General features: G+C 45.4%; 1 long non-coding RNA gene across 1 annotated transcript in view; it reads left to right on the plus strand.

Annotated features, from left to right (window-relative positions):
- The window catches only part of LOC125633713 (uncharacterized), a 57,557-nt gene that overhangs the window by 13,295 nt on the left and 28,648 nt on the right, over window positions 1-15,614 (plus strand). Inside the window, exons 2-3 of the long non-coding RNA XR_007355696.2 lie at window positions 2,650-2,741; window positions 2,841-6,424. This is a non-coding gene — a long non-coding RNA (uncharacterized LOC125633713). The remainder of the gene's footprint in view (window positions 1-2,649; window positions 2,742-2,840; window positions 6,425-15,614) is intronic.

Below are 15,614 nucleotides of genomic sequence, written 5' to 3' on the forward strand. Positions count from 1 at the left end.
CACTGCCCAGAGGTGGGAAACCCTTTCCTTCTCCCTGTCTTTTCTATTCTGGCCTGTGCACATTCACTTCTAGCTGCATTCATCTGATCTGTGTGTTGAATGGTGATGAAGTGACATCACCATGGCAACAACGTTGATTTCCTAGTCCCTAGCAACCTGATGCAAGCTGATGTAAAATGTGTGCTTGTTTCCTGTGCTGGCTGATCTTTTTTGATGTATCTATGAGATTTGGTTTTGTGGGTTTTTTCCCCCTTGGCTATGCCGTGACATCGGAAGCATGAAGTGTGGATTTATGGAGGATGGAGCCAGTTCTGTATAAAATGGTTTATTTTCTCTGAGATTAGTTCTGATCCCAAGACTTAGTGTGCTTAGGGACACTAATATACCCAGAACCCTTTTATAGTCCTGATTAATGTTTATCTTTTGTTGATTGTGTTTATCTGGGGTAAAATAGACCAGAAGCAGAGTACAATACTAAAGTACCTTCTGTGGTTGTCTCAAATCGTGCCTCGTGTTTCCCATGGGAGAAGTAGACTAGTGGACATATTAACACTATTATTATGTTTGGGTCACTTGCAAATTAGTCTCATTTTCTAAATATCAGCATTCTGAGGGACAGCTGCATTCTGAATTTGTGTGCACCATTACTGCAGATGGGATATTTGCATGCACAGATGGCCAGTTAGGTGCCTAATTGGCCATTCGCACATGTAGCCCACATTGATTATGGGAGTCTTTTTCCTCTCTGGTGGTTGGTCCAGAAGATAAAAGAAGATAAAGGCTACTACAGGCTGTCAGCTAGGGGAATATCTCCTTTAATTTAAGCAGGGGAAGCTTATACCTGTAGTTGAGATGGTCACAAATTCAAACTCTGATGATGGTCCAAGCATTCTGGTAGTTACAGATCTAAACGTGCATCTCTAGCACTTAAGCTAAAGAAGTAACTGAGTCCAGAATAAGAGGAGGAATGTATAATTCTTCAGATTGTCCACTAGAGTGAGACATGATCACACAACCTCAGCCAGTCTATTACAGCCCAATACACCATATGTTTTTGCACCTGCCATGTGGCACCTAGGTATTGAAAATCTGTCCCTCAGAGTAAGGAGCAAAATTAGAAATATAACAAGTGAGCTTAATAAACATCTTATTTTAATTGCAAAACTGGGAGCAAAAATTCTGGGCTTCCAGATACCACCCCCCACTATCCCCCACCCATTTCACTGTCCAATGGAATGGCCAGGGACAGCTCACACAACCAGAGGAGAAAAAGATAGGGACTTTACAACATCGGAACATACTCTGATTGCCTGGTCACATCCTGAGACTCTAACATTGAACCAAGATCATACAGGCACAATTTCGGTGGCTCAATCTATTTGCAGAACAGGTGCAGCATTGGCAGGGCAAACTTCTTCACACTTCTCCATCAATGTGCCTCCACCATGGTCGCGAGAGACAACCTGGAGATGATGGGGGAGGGGAGGCAGGGATTCAGTCTCCTGGCCCATTTCTGCTGAGACAACCAACAAAAGACGCAACAGTGTCATGGCTTTTGTGCTTTGGACCCCTGTGTGGCCCAGCAACTTGTTTAGCAAAAGTCAATAAACACTCATCAAATAGTAACAACTTTCAGTCATTGTCACTGGATTAGAACTGGTGATTTACTTCTTGCTTAATATTCCATTTCTCATTTCCTGAAACATCCATATCCTCTTGGGTCTAGGACTTCACTGGCCTTGAATGCAGCGTGGGCAGGAAGCTGCCCACTAGATTGGGAAGAGACCATTAGTTATTCACAAATCCTATTCCCCTCCCCACCTGAGCAAGTAGGTCCTGAAAGGCAGTGGAGTGATTGGGTGTCATTGCAGGTGGGAAGGGGAGGGAGAGACAAGTTGTAGATAGTCTGCGTAGGGAGAGGCTGCAAGCCCTGAATGGAATGGAACTGTGCTCCTTGAACACTAGCTCAGAGGAGATGCATTAGGTGCAAAGTGAAGGGTCTTGGCATGACCAGTAGAACCATAACTACTTGGATCAAGCAGCCAAATACCTCTGCTTAAAGGAGCCCAGGGGCAGTGGAGGCTATAATAGTAGCGGAGGGGCAGCGCCCCAGTTTGTGGGTGGAAAATTTGGCCCCTGTGCAATAACAGAACAGAAAGCCCAGGCCTGTTAACTTTTGCTTTGCACAGGGAGGGAGGATTGGGTCCTGACTGAATTATCCACACATCCCTGCCACAACATCTAAGGAGTGCTGATAGTAATAAACACCTCAAAGAAACTCACTTGCGGTTTCATAAACACAGAACTGCCTGACTGTGAGGAAGTGCATTAGAAGAACCATGACAGATTTGCTTCTCGGGTTTCCCCTCATCAGATCCACATGCAGATGAAGGAAACTACAAGGAGCTTGATCTGCATGCTTTTATCCTCCCAAAGCTGTATTGAGTGGCTGCATGGACCATTTCTCAAGGATGCTGTATGTTATTTAGAGACGGCATTCTCCAAACAGCCCCTGCATGTCAGTGATGGTAATAAAGAAAGTCCTCATCAATGTTTGCTATCTGGCATTCACTCAACCGTTTTTTATTCAGTGTTTGCTCAAAAGGCAAAAAAGAAAATTGCTCAAAATTTATTTTTTTTATTTGCCAGGAAAATACAGAAAAGCTTGAAAACCAACTCAGCAAACCAGTGATGCTTTTTCTCAGTCAGCTGGGATGCAAGTTTTCTAGGCACTGACGCCGGTAGAGTTTCAGATCTTAATAGTCATTTCCTGTTAACATTTGCTTTGGAGCCAAGAATGAATCATCTTCTGACTCTAGATGCTCTTTGCTGCTTTTCAGGAACCATGGTCACTCTGCAAGTTACTCATTTGATGGCTGCTCTAGGTGTATATGAAGTGGAGTGGAAAAGCCTGCCTGGATATCTAGTTGTCCACTTTCGGGGGTTGTGTATGTGAAAAACTCTCCTTGGGGACATATCTCTGAGGGGTTCTGGCAAATTTTTGAAAAGCTGCCACTGGTATGATTTTTGGCTAGCCCTTCTCCTCTCTCGCCACACCCTTCTCCCCTGCTGTGAAAAGCTCATTCATGGCTCCTCCTCTTCCTTCTCCTTCCCATTTCCACCTTAAAATTCTTTTCCTGGAGTTTTCATCCCATTGTTTTGTTTCTGTGTCGATTTTGCACAGCCCCAGAGAAATATGTTTGGAGTGGCACCTGGCTCCTACTGATCAGCTCAGGATGCTGCACTGCTTGGCCCTAGTGGTTTGGATTAGGTATGCAGTAGTTATCAGGGCTGGTTGAAAATTTTTGACAGAAAATTTTCAATCTGTCAGAAAATTGAGTTTCTAACTAAACATTTATTTTTTTCAAAAAGTGTCTCTTTTCCATGGAAATTTTCAACTTTTCTTCAAAAAATCCAAACGCATCAAAAGAAAACAAAACAATTAATTCAGAAATGCTGCTGCAGTGCCTCATGGGAGTGTTGGTTTGACTGCTTTATGCCTCCATTTTCCTTTACAGGCCAGGTTCCCTAGTGGAACTACATCTCCCATGATGCACCACAGCCAGGGATTCCCATTGTGCTCAGCAAGAGAAGCAACTGTGGTGTTTTGTGGGAGATGTAGGCCAGGCAGGAAGCCTGGCGCCTCATGGGGGCATGAGGCACCCAAAATACAACTCTCATGTGTCAGCATTTCCAAATAAAAATGTTCATTTCTGGGGAGAGACAGAGGTCTGGGAAAGGGTCGGGCTTGACTAGCTGGCCTAGCTTCTCCCACTGCCCTTCTTGTTGATGCTTCTCTCTGATTTTGTCCAGGGAAGCAGGGACCTTGTGGGCTATTCTCTGGGGGAGGAGGTTGGCGGGCCCAGCCCATGTGTTCTGCGTGGTCTGAGCCAGGGGAGAGGCAGAGGCCTCTAAAGGCCTATCGACCCTAGAATCTGGGGTCGAGGAGAGGGGGGAGCAGCAAGCTTCCCCTGACTTGCTGCAGTTGCCTCTCTGGGCCAAACTTCCAAACTACTGCCTGCATTTGTGTGCGTGGAAACTGGTTGTGCTGAGAGTTTTCGCTCCCTGTGACTTGGGCGGCTACTTGGGGGGCAGCAGTGGCACGCTGGAGCCCCCCTCCCAGAGCACCTAAGTTTTAGTCAGGGATATTTATGTAGTACAAGTCATGGACAGGTCATGGGCCGTGACTTTTTGTTTATTGCCCATGACTTGTCCATGACTTTTACTAAAAATACCCGTGACTAAATTGTAGCCTTAATTTATCATGTGATGAAGCATTGTTCTAGAAGGGACTGAAACTTTATATCATAGCCCTCATTTTCAAAATTGTCTCATTTCTGCCTCTAGTGTCGCACCTGCAGTTTTGTCCCCACAAATGCAGGTAAACCTCTTGTGGGTGCAATCAAGTCATTAGCAGCGACACTAATATACAATCCACAGGCTGATTTGTAGGCACAAACCCCTCAGCTCTCAAAACCAGAGGCCACTTGTCAAAAGGGTAGGAGAGATCTTTTCTATTCAATTATTTGTAATCCTTCTGCCCGTCAGAGTTGGCTGCAACAAGGGCCGGGTTCAGTATCTAGGGGATCCATTCCAATAACACAATGCAAAACCGGCTCGAGCCCCCACCCAGTGACCTGGGACAAATATATACCACCCTCGCTGGGTGCCTCCAAGAGGCAATACTTCCCCTCTCGCAAGCACCGAGTCTGAGTGTAGCAAAAAGCCTTTTAATAACAGAGAGAAACAATGTGGCATTATGTTGGGGAAACACCACCAACAGGATTCATAACACAACCCATGAGCAAACAACCCACCCCAAGCAAATTGGGCCATGTCCTTTTCCTTTGGTTCTTGAGTCCAGCAACCCAAAAGTCACCCAAAGTCCCAAAAGTCCAACAACCCAAAAGTCTCTGCCCCTGGTCAGTGCAGCCCCAGAGTTCGAAAATTTATCTGCAGAGTTTTACCTCCCAACCTGGGTGTAGGTGAGAGGGGTAAGGGGCACCTTACGTGGTCCGAAGTCGATTGCCCCACCTCTCCATGGGGCTCCACTCCGCTCTGCCAGCCGTTCCACGAATCGCTCTGCTCTGCCAGCCCACCATGAGCTGCTCCAGCCATCCCGCAAACTGCTCTGCAACGTATCTTCAGGCTCCCCCACTACTTAACACAGCACTCAGCGATTTCAGCTCTTAGTAAGTTTAGCTCTTTCGTGATTTCAGCTTGTAGTAGGGGAGCCTCAGTGCTGGTGCACCATTGGCCCAAAGTGAACTCAGCTCAGCAGCCTGTAACTAGACTCCTAAAGGAATCAAAATTAGCCCTGATGTTCCACAGTGGAGTGAGAAGAAAGTGCAATTGGCATGTAGGGGCCCATACCACCAGGTATTAATACCTCTTCCCAACCTCTCTCAATTCATTGAGAATTGGAACCCATGTCTCTCGCCTAGCGAGTGCTACTTAGTTGATGGCAAGTCCCTCCATCATAACTAAAGGCCAAGTACAGTTCCACTGTCTTTGATTCACATAATCAGGATAACAACAATTTATTCTTCCTGCCCCAGTAACAGAGAAACTGGGGGTCCCACAGCAGCCAAAATGACCATTTTGGCAGCTATGGGCTCATGCTATGGGGTGGGTGTAAATGCAAATGAGATCAGCCCCTGAAGTTCTTTTCCACAACTTGCCACAACTCATCACCAGATGTCAGGGTGGAACTCATCCTGACTCTGCTTACATCTATAGCTGGCTGTATACACTATATCCAAGTGATTCATAGTCTTTCTGGCTCTTTCAGATTAGTTAAATGTCTGTGACAATATGTGCGTAGGGGGAGGTATATGTGTGTGCGTGGGGAACACACGTGTTTACAACAGCTAGTCTCTCAGTGGTTATTTTTGGATGAATGGTTTATTCTTTCCTTTCTAATTGCTTTGCTGTCCAATTCATTCATAGAAAACTTGGGAGCTGAATTAGTTTGCTTCCCCACTGGGAGTGACAACGGCAGTGCCTGGAGAGGCCAGAAACACATTTCCTGGGCAGGTCTGATATTTGCAGGGAGGAGATTTGTTGTTGCATTTTTTTTAAAGGACTCGTTAAAAAATAAATCTTTCTGCTTCAAAATTGATCTGCTTGGTTGGTTGGTTTGGCTGATTGATTTCCTGGAAATCTTACACAACTGCATTCGAGGCCTTTGGGTTTTTGTTTTTTCTCCCAACACAGCGTTCGTCTGGAAGATAAGCAACATTTGTGAACTGAAGTCAACGATCCAGACAAAGAAAGATCCAGGCATCTCCTTAATAGATCGTTGGCTCCTTTGTGCACATTTCAGACTATTAGCATTCACCATCTGGTGGACTGCATTGTCCATGTTTGTTGTAATACCCCATTGCTCTCGTTTCTTCCTGACTTCCTTTTGCAGCACAACATGGTAAGTCAACAAAACTTGAGTCATCTACACCCATTGCCGCCATGGCCTAGTGGTTGGAGCAGGGTATTGGGAATCAGGACTCTTGGATCGTATTCCGAGCTCTGTCAGTATCTCTGGCTTTGGGCAAGTCACTTGTCTTCTGTGTCTCATATAAAATAGGGAGATGATGATACCTATCTCAGAAGGATGTTGTTGTTGTTGATTTGTATTACCACAGCATGTAGGAGCCCCAGTTATAGACCAGAACCCCATTATGCTAGGTGCTGTACAAACACCAAACAAAAAGCGGGTCCCTGCGGCAAAGAGCTTGTCTAAAAAGTGTTGTGAGGACAAAATCAGTAACTGAAAGTGCTTTGAGATCCTTGGCTGGAAGGTGCAAGAGATGGGCAAAGTATCATTCTAATCAGGCTGCAAATACTATGGGAAATGCCTTTCCTGCACAGTCCTGGGCAGAACTAATGAAATGCAGAGACTTACAAAACCAAATAACAACAAAAAGAAAAGGAGCGCTTGTGGCACCTTAGAGACTAACAAATTTATTTGAGCATGAGCTTTCGTGAGCTACAGCTCACTTCATCGGATGCATTCAGTGGAAAATACAGTGGGGAGATTTATATACAGAGAACATGAAACAATGTATGGTAACACCCATTCTTTCATGTTATCTGTGAATATAAATCTCCCCACTGTATTTTCCACTGAATGCATCCGATGAAGTGAGCTGTAGCTCACGAAAGCTTATGCTCAAATAAATGTGTTAGTCTCTAAGGTGCCACAAGTCCTCCTTTTCTTTCTGCGGATACAGACTAACACGGCTGCTGCTCTGAAACAAGTAATAACAGTGATCGAAAAATTCAGCATCTCCAGCACTGAGCAAAAGTTCAGGTCCATTCAGTTCCATCTCTCAACTCGTTCTCCTAGCTCTTTCCTCTGACCGTAGGGCAATGGTGCCCAAACTTTACCTGTCTTGGCCTCCCCTCCCCCCCCCCCCCAGTAATGCAATCTGTCCGTGCCCCAGGCCCCATTACCACACAGTTGACTCAGCAGAGGAGGCTGACGGCAGAGCTGGGGATGAGCAGGGGCTGGGGCTAGAGGTGGAGCTGGTCTGGAGCTGGAAAGGGAATGAGGACAGAGTTGAGCTGGGGCCAGAGTATGGGGTGGAGCGGACCTGCGGCTGGGGCTGGGGTGGGGGAGGGATGCTGGAACAATTTTTATAGTAGGGGTGCTGAGAGTCCTCATGCTTCTCTGTGTTAAGACTGAAATTTTTGGCAACTTTGTCAGCATATTGTGATGGCAAATTTTGTGTGGTAGACACTTCTCCACTAGGAGATAGGCTGAGATGCAACAAATTCATTCCAGTTACTGCAAACTAGGGCTGGGTTCAAGCCAGCAACCATTTTAGATCAGCACTTCCCAAACTATGGCTCGCGGTGCCAAGTGGGGTAGCACTTTCAGCAGAAGGGGGCTGCAATCCTGAGTGTGCTCGACAAACAAAATGGGGTCCTCCACATGGCATGACCTCACATGGATAGTGTGGGTGTGGTCATGCTGTGTGGAGGATGCCATTTTGCTCTACAAAATGGCGACCTCCATGCTGCTGTGGTGGGGGGGGTGCAAGAATTAATAAAGTGTCAAAATGGGGTCAGATAGCCAAAACGTTTGGGAACTACTGATTTAAGTGAAAAGCTCCTTATCCTATAACAGATTCCCTACCCAGTCATTTGTCAAGCTTTTCCCTTTCTCCAAAGCGCAAGATACATTCTCCAGGGGCTATTGGGCCAGATCCTCAGTTGATGTAAATCAGCATAGCAGAGGAACCACCCCATTGTTCCAAATTGTTGATAGATTCCCCTCTGTGATCTGGCCTGAGACTGGGCTGTGAAAATATTCTCCCCCTCAGATATGCTCCCTTACAGAGTTGTCACAGATTAATCTGTTTATTTATGATTTTTTTCATATATACAAACTGAAGGATGTTTTTAAAGTTGAATTTCACATTGATTGTCTTGATTTCATTGCTTGATTTAACACTGATTGGGCAATTAAAGAAATGAAAGGATAATCACTTGTTCACTGAGGAAGTAGCTGGTTACTCATTCCCCTGTGCTTCTTCCTCTTGAATGAGAGGAAGAATTGTCTGGTGGTTAGAGCAGGTTGGGGTGGCAGGAGACCTGGGTTCTGTTCCCAACTTAAAGCTACTTCTGTATTCTCCCTAGCAGTAAAATGGTAATAAAATATTTACTCAGCTTTGTAAGATGCTTTGAAAGCCTCAGGTACATATACTGACTGCTGCTCATATTAGAGTATGACTACTACGGGAAATCAGTTTCCACATGTAGGGTTCAGGAGACACACCAGGGCAAGCTGGCATCTACTTTCTCTCCAACTGTCGGCCAAGAGAGCGTGACGATATTCTGTTGCTCGTTCTGCTTCCTTTGTAGCAGAGTACCAAGTTCGGCTGTCCTGGGCTGTATCCTCCCAAGTCATTAAGACCAGCCCAGCAGACTGCATGGGCTTCTTGATGCAATCCTAGTAGTGGAGTTTGGGACGGCCAACCTTCCTACTGCCTTTTGCAGATTCACTTAGGTAGTCAATTGTTACCCATCCATATGACATGGCCAACCCAGGTCATTTGCCTCCCTGCTAGCATGGCTTCCACACTTAGCATGGCAGCCAGTCATAGTACTTCATGTTGGTGATTATTGTCAGACCATTTGATACCCATTATGCGGCGTAGGTGGCATTGTTGCCGGCAGTTAAGTTTTTGGATATGGCGACAGTAAAGAGGGCAGGTCTCTAACGACTATAGAAGACCAGAGAGCACAACAGCTCTGTAAACTTTGTGGACATTTTGTGGACACTTTGATCTTCCGTCTTGTCTATAGTTCTTTTTGTAGATGACTGAAGGCTGAGGCAGCGGACTTTACGTATGCAGAAAGTTCTTTGTCAATGCTGGTGTTGTCAGTAATTGGGCTATCTAGGTAGCAGAAGGACTTGGCATTGTTTAATTGGCAGCTGTTCCATTGTATTTCTGGTGGTGATGGCGGTCATGGGTTTCTGCCGGGAGACGGTTGGTACAGGATTTCTGTTTTCTTTACATTATTACAGAGGCTAAAGGGGGATACAGCATGGGCAAAAGAATTCAGCAAATGTTGCAGGTCATTCTCGGAAGGGGCGACAAATGCTGAGTCGTCAGCATACAGTAGATCCTTTACTTCACTTTGCTGGGATTTGCTTTTGGCCTCGAAGCTAGAAGTCTGCCATCGAATCATGTTGTTAGAGTGACACCCGTAGCGGTGGTACGTGCAGCGACTTCTAGCCCTCCAGCTAAGAACAAAGTAAATAACGTAGGGGCAAGGACACCGCCCCGTTTAACCCCATGGGCTACAGGAAAGGGATCAGATGAGTTAGCCCTAGTGATACATGGGCCTGCATGTTGTCATGGAGGCAGCGTATAAGGTTGATTACTTTGTCTGGGCAGCCAAACTTCGTAAGAAGGCACCGGAGAGCAGAGTGTCTGACAGAGTCGAATGCCTTTCTAAGATCGAGAAAGACAACATAGAGGGGCATTTGTTGTTCAGCAGCTTTCTCCTGTAGCTGGTGTAGGGTAAATATGTCAGCAGGTATATATAAATGCTAAGTATTTATTATTTATAGTAGTATTTTGTCAGTGCAGAGGTAACAAAAGAGGAGCACACAGGAAAAAAATTACAGTACTATACAAATCCACCAAATACATTGCCCTACATTTTCAGAAATAACTAGTGAATTTTAATGCTTCAGTTTTGGGGTGTTCCACTTTAGACCCTTTAATGAGGTCTGGTTTGCATCAGTGCTGAGTTCCTTCCCCCTGTAAATCAGGCCTCTTCAGAGCGTCTCAAGTCAGGCAAATTGAGGCACCCAAAATCACTAGTTACTTCTGAAAATGTAGGACATTGTTTTATTATTCTTAAAAAGATCCTGAGGGTAGAAATATTTGAATTTGCCTATTTGTTTTGGAGCAGTAGGGTCACCTTTGGTAAACACAAATACACAGGTGTGAGCTAAGTCAGTATTTTCTTGACTATTTATTCTGACCTGAGCAATTTTAAGGTGGTTCTCTTGGACTGTGAGGTGCCCAAGAGGTTCCCTCACCAGCCTCACCCTCACCAGAAGGAAGCAGTTTCCTGTTTTTCACGGCTACACCAGGTTGAGGACAAGCATAGGGCTGTTGTGCATCATTAGCAATCCCGTGGTCTCCAAATAGTCTTAGGAGAGAAGTCATGACCTCCTTAGCTCTCTTATGAGATTGATCTGTTATGATGGAACATGCTGCACAAGGTTTTGATGTTTCCATTAGCACTGGAGAAGATAATTCATCCTCCTCTTGTAGGCTGAAGGTGGTCAAGATGTACTACTGAGCAGCACAGTTTGTCCTGAACTCTAATCAGGACAGAGGTCACCACAAAGAGTTAACAAAGAGATAGCAGCGATGAAGCAGAGAGGTGGGAGACAAATGAAGCCTAGCTAGCATATGCTATAAATAGCTACTATGGCAGAGTGATCCATCATGTATTGAAAGTACACGTTTGTCTGCCTAAGATGTGAGATCAGAATCTACAGCAATTCGTGTCAAGGGCAGAGTTAGCTTTGACTGTGGTGATAACAAGCTTGAATTTGATGCAACAGTGGATGCGGAACCAGTTGTTAAGATTACGGTGGTGCCTAATTTGTTCCAGACTCTCTCCAAGCAGAGAGGAAGAGACAGTTCCTGCTCTGAAGATGGAGCCCTGTGATTGGGGGGTGTTATGATGTGGGCAGGGGGAAACAGTCCAAAGGACAATTTGTGAGTAAAATTCTGACTACTTCAGATCAACTGCAGCTCATTTTCTTGTTCCCGCCATTGAAAGTAGCAAACCTCCCCCCACCATTACCTGAATGACCTTGTCTGCTCTGCTGCACACACTTCTGGGTATGTGTTCAATCAACTCCTCTGGAGAGAAGAAGGGTACCAATGGCATGAATGTGACACTACTGGCTAGAGATAGGGAAGGTGGCCATGTGATGAAGGGCCTACATTGCAACTCAGATGATCTGGATTCTAGCCTTTCCTTTGTCACAGGCTTCCTGTGTGGCCTTGGGCAAGTCTCTTGAGCTCGCTGTCTCAGTTCCCCATCTGTAAAATGGGGGTTAGTTTCTGTGGGGTCTATTTAGATTGAAAACTCTTTAGTGTTGGGCCTGTCTCTCCTGTGTTTTTATACAGCACAGTGGAGTACCAATCTTGGTTTAAGAGTCTATGGGTAACGTAATGCAAATATTAACAATGCATTGTCCACTCCTAACAGGGCAGCTCTGAGTTGGGGATGAGGAAAGGACAGATTTATCAGCTGAAGTCAATGGAGATGCACCCAGGGTGTAACTGGTCTGAGCTGCTTTCTTGACAGCTGTCAGTGAGATGCTTATACTTTGGGGGAAGTGAGGGGTGAAGATGAAAGGAGTTGGGGAAATAAAAGATGAAAACAAGGGTCAGAACAAGTGGCAGTGATTTACCCCCCAGGCTGCTCATTCTGTACATGTTTGAAAGCTGTCTTCAGATAACATATAGGTCTATATTTATCCATGAGAGAGAGCGAGTCAGGATATTTTTGTACTGAGGTCATTCTGACTCACTCTCTTCAAATGGTAGCTCTTTTCTTCAAGAAAATCAATGCTTTCCCTCCTTCCCTCTCCCACACCAGCACCGTACTCATAGCAGGAGCATTGGATTCCTCTCTCTAATTACAGTCTGCTTGTTTCAAGCTCTAAAGCTCACAGCCCTGCTTCTCACTGGGGAAAAGTTCCTTCAGGCAATTCAGGTGGCACTGATCTCCCCTTCACTACCTGTTATATAAACCCATGATCCAGCTGGTCTCCCTTGCTTTCAAGGCAGCTAGGTAGTGTAATAAGAAAAGGGGAAGTGAAAGACCTCTCCCTAGGACAAGTTCCCAAGAGGCTTTGGCTTAGTTTAAGCGAGACGCTACTGTGACATGAGGAGTCAAAAGGATTTTGTAAAATACCCAGGATGCCGCTCACTCCCAGCTGAGTGATGGTTGTGGTCTGAGGTCATTTCCTATTCTGAGGTAATTTTGAAAGGTTTTTTTTAACGAGGCGCAAAGAGTTAGTCAGTTATCTTACCTGAAAGTCCTACTCAACGTAACCTGAAAAGTCAGTGAGACTCCTTGTTTGCTTCACGTTACCATGAAGAAGATGGCAATGCAAAGAGGACTGTCCTAAAAGAGAGGTGTCAAACTCATTTGGAGGAGGGGGACAGATTCTGTGTCTAATAAAGGCCTGTGGAATTGCAGGGCTATAAACTTGCACTATGTATAGGGACAGGGGAGTTCACCCCTCTATATCATTGTTTCAGGCTGTCTGCAGACTCAGGCAGATATCACTGTATCGGTTACACTTGGTTTGCATTTGGGAGGTCATCATTGTCTCCATGAGGGCTAGAAACTTGCTTGTTATTTTAAATGAAAGCTTAGATTCAGGTGAATCTGAATAGGTTATGTGATCCACAAAAATATATTGTGTGGACCACATCCAGCCCTTGGCTTGTATGTTTCTCTCCCCGGTCTAAAACTAAACATGGAGAAATTTGGGCTTGACATTAGTCCTTGATGGTGACAGAACTCAGCGTTAGAACAAGCTACAACTGAGCACAGACCCAAGATACATATGACCAGACTTGCCAAATAAACTAGATAGTTGACCCTAAAACACATGCCAGTTTTACCTAAGATAGATAAAGGTATCTACCTCACCTTCTGCCACATTCCTTTATACTTCTCTGTAATAACTTTGGGAAATACCTCAAGTACTTCAGATACTTCCTTTGTTATCTTAGACAACTGGTAAATTCTGAAGGGCCCTCATTGTAGATAGATGGGTAAATACTGATAGGTATGTATATATTGGGCGTGGGGAGAGATATTGATAGACAGATAAATACCAGCAGATAGACGGACAGAGCATTTGGATCCAGTCAGGATTTTCCCAAAGTCTGGGGGAGTTGGGCTTGGTCCTCTAAGACACCTGCAAAGTTTGAATCTGATTCCAGCTTCTGAACTTCCCCCAAAGCTCAGGAAGGTGTTTGAATGAGGGTTTCAGTGCAGGTCCCTCTCTAACAAATTTAGGCCTTTTCCATTTCTAACATCTTCTAGGATGTCAAGAAAGCTGTGGTTCTTTGTGAGACCCCAAGAAGCGGTGATGAACCTCTTTTTTCCCACCTTCCTTGCCTTCCTGTCGCCAGTAGCCTGACAGATTTCATCCAGCATTTTGAAACCCCCTTCCCTCAAGGAGACTCACACGTTGATGCTGACATTTCTCGTCTTCAATGCACTGAGCCTACAGAAATGCAAAGCTGTAGTTCTGCAAATTAAAACAGCTGCATCCTCCCTCCCTTTCGTCTTAAATTCAGGTTGTGACCCTTTGCGATGAAGATTACATTAACATAAGAGAAAAGGTCAGGGCTGCAAATTAAATCTCATCCTAGCTCAGCTTGCAATCCAGGAAGTGGTGCAACCAGCAAATCTGGGCCACCACTGAGCAGGATACATCTGAAAGAGTGAGAAAGGCTCTGAGAACAAGGCCATGATCTTCTCTGGTGTAAAAGAGAAACTGGGCTGTAAGCAAAGACTACTGATCAGCTGAATTTCAAAGGTTTGGGGATTTGGTTCAGATAAGCATCCAGAGCTCTGGGTCCTTACCCATACCATCCAAACAGGTTCACACTGCAATGCACTAGGAATCTCATTTCAGCAGGCTTTCATGATATTTTAGCAATGCTGCTCTCAGGCCTGGCTAGGACTCAGAAAGGCACAATATGAATAATGTTAAAAAAAGTTATTTGAACATTGCTGAACCTCAGAAAACATCCTGCTTGACTTTAGGGTAAAAGTTGAGTCCGTTCTTATTTTATCCCAATCAGGTCATTTTATTTTTCCTCCTGCCTTCCTCTGGAGCAAAGAGATGAGGTCACTTTCATGCCCCAAAGCCTTTGTGATGCCCAGGCACAGAACTGCCAGCTAAATTGTACCCCAGAGATGTTTCAAGACCTTTTTGTTCCAGTACGAAGCAATAGTCAAAAAATATACGTAACCAGAGGGTTGTATCTCACACGTGCTCTGATAAGACATACCTTTGCATTTGGGGGTCTGGAGAGTATTGGGCTTGGATTGTAATTCCCCAAACCCACACCTGCTCATAAGGTTTTGTTTTGGGATTGGATCTAAAATGAGAATCTAGTTCCAGTTTATATGAAGCCTATGTCAGAAATCTCATAAAATGAGTTGGTCTCTGTGACTGGGTGGACTGGACCCAGAGGCCCCCTGCTGGAGGCCTCAGGGTTCTGCCACACCCATCCAGGAAAGGACCAGTGGAGTCAAGTCTTTCAAGTGGCCTAGAGAGACTGCAAAGGGTTAGCCAATCAGAGAGACTGCAGGGAGCAGCAAATCAGGGCCCAGGAGGGCCATATAAAAAAGAGTTGCAATATCAGAGACAGGCAGTTCCTTGCTGGAGTCAGAGGTGTATATATGGTTCTCCTGGCTGGCTAAAGGGAACTGTGGCATCATGGACAGCTCATTGCTGGCAGGGGCTGGGGGAGTGAGGAAGAGCTCTTGGCTGGCTGTTGGGCCTGAACATATAAGAGACCTGAGGTAAGGGTGAAGTTCACATTGGTGAAGTCTGGAAGTGGCCCAGGGAACAGAAAGCAGTTTTGTTAAAGAGACACTGTGGCTGCTATTCTTAGGGTCGCTGAGCTGGGACCTGGAGTAGTAGGTGGGTCTGGGTCCCCCACGTAGGCCACTGGGGAAGTGGCCTACAATTGGACAGTGATAAACTCCCCAGAAGGAGAGCTGAACCATTAAGAAGCCCACCTGTAGAGGTGGGGCCAGAACAGACTAGAGATGGTGAAACCATTTCCTCCAGGAAGGAAATCCTGGGGGGTACAGCCTGATACCAGGGCTGGGCCTGTTTAAAGACTGCAGACACACCTGACCGGAAGGGGGTGCTCATGAGAGGTGGTTGACATGCTCATAAATGTCTACTATGTGGTGCTGAAAGTGGATAAGATTTTGGCATGGTTGAATTTGAACCCTAGCCCTGACTCAGCTTCATCTGGAATCTGAGCATTGCCCCCTCAGTCCATTTCTAGGCATTACTCACATACAGC

Source organism: Caretta caretta, chromosome 3 (genome assembly GCF_965140235.1).
Source record: "Caretta caretta isolate rCarCar2 chromosome 3, rCarCar1.hap1, whole genome shotgun sequence".
Lineage (NCBI taxonomy): Eukaryota > Metazoa > Chordata > Testudines > Cheloniidae > Caretta > Caretta caretta.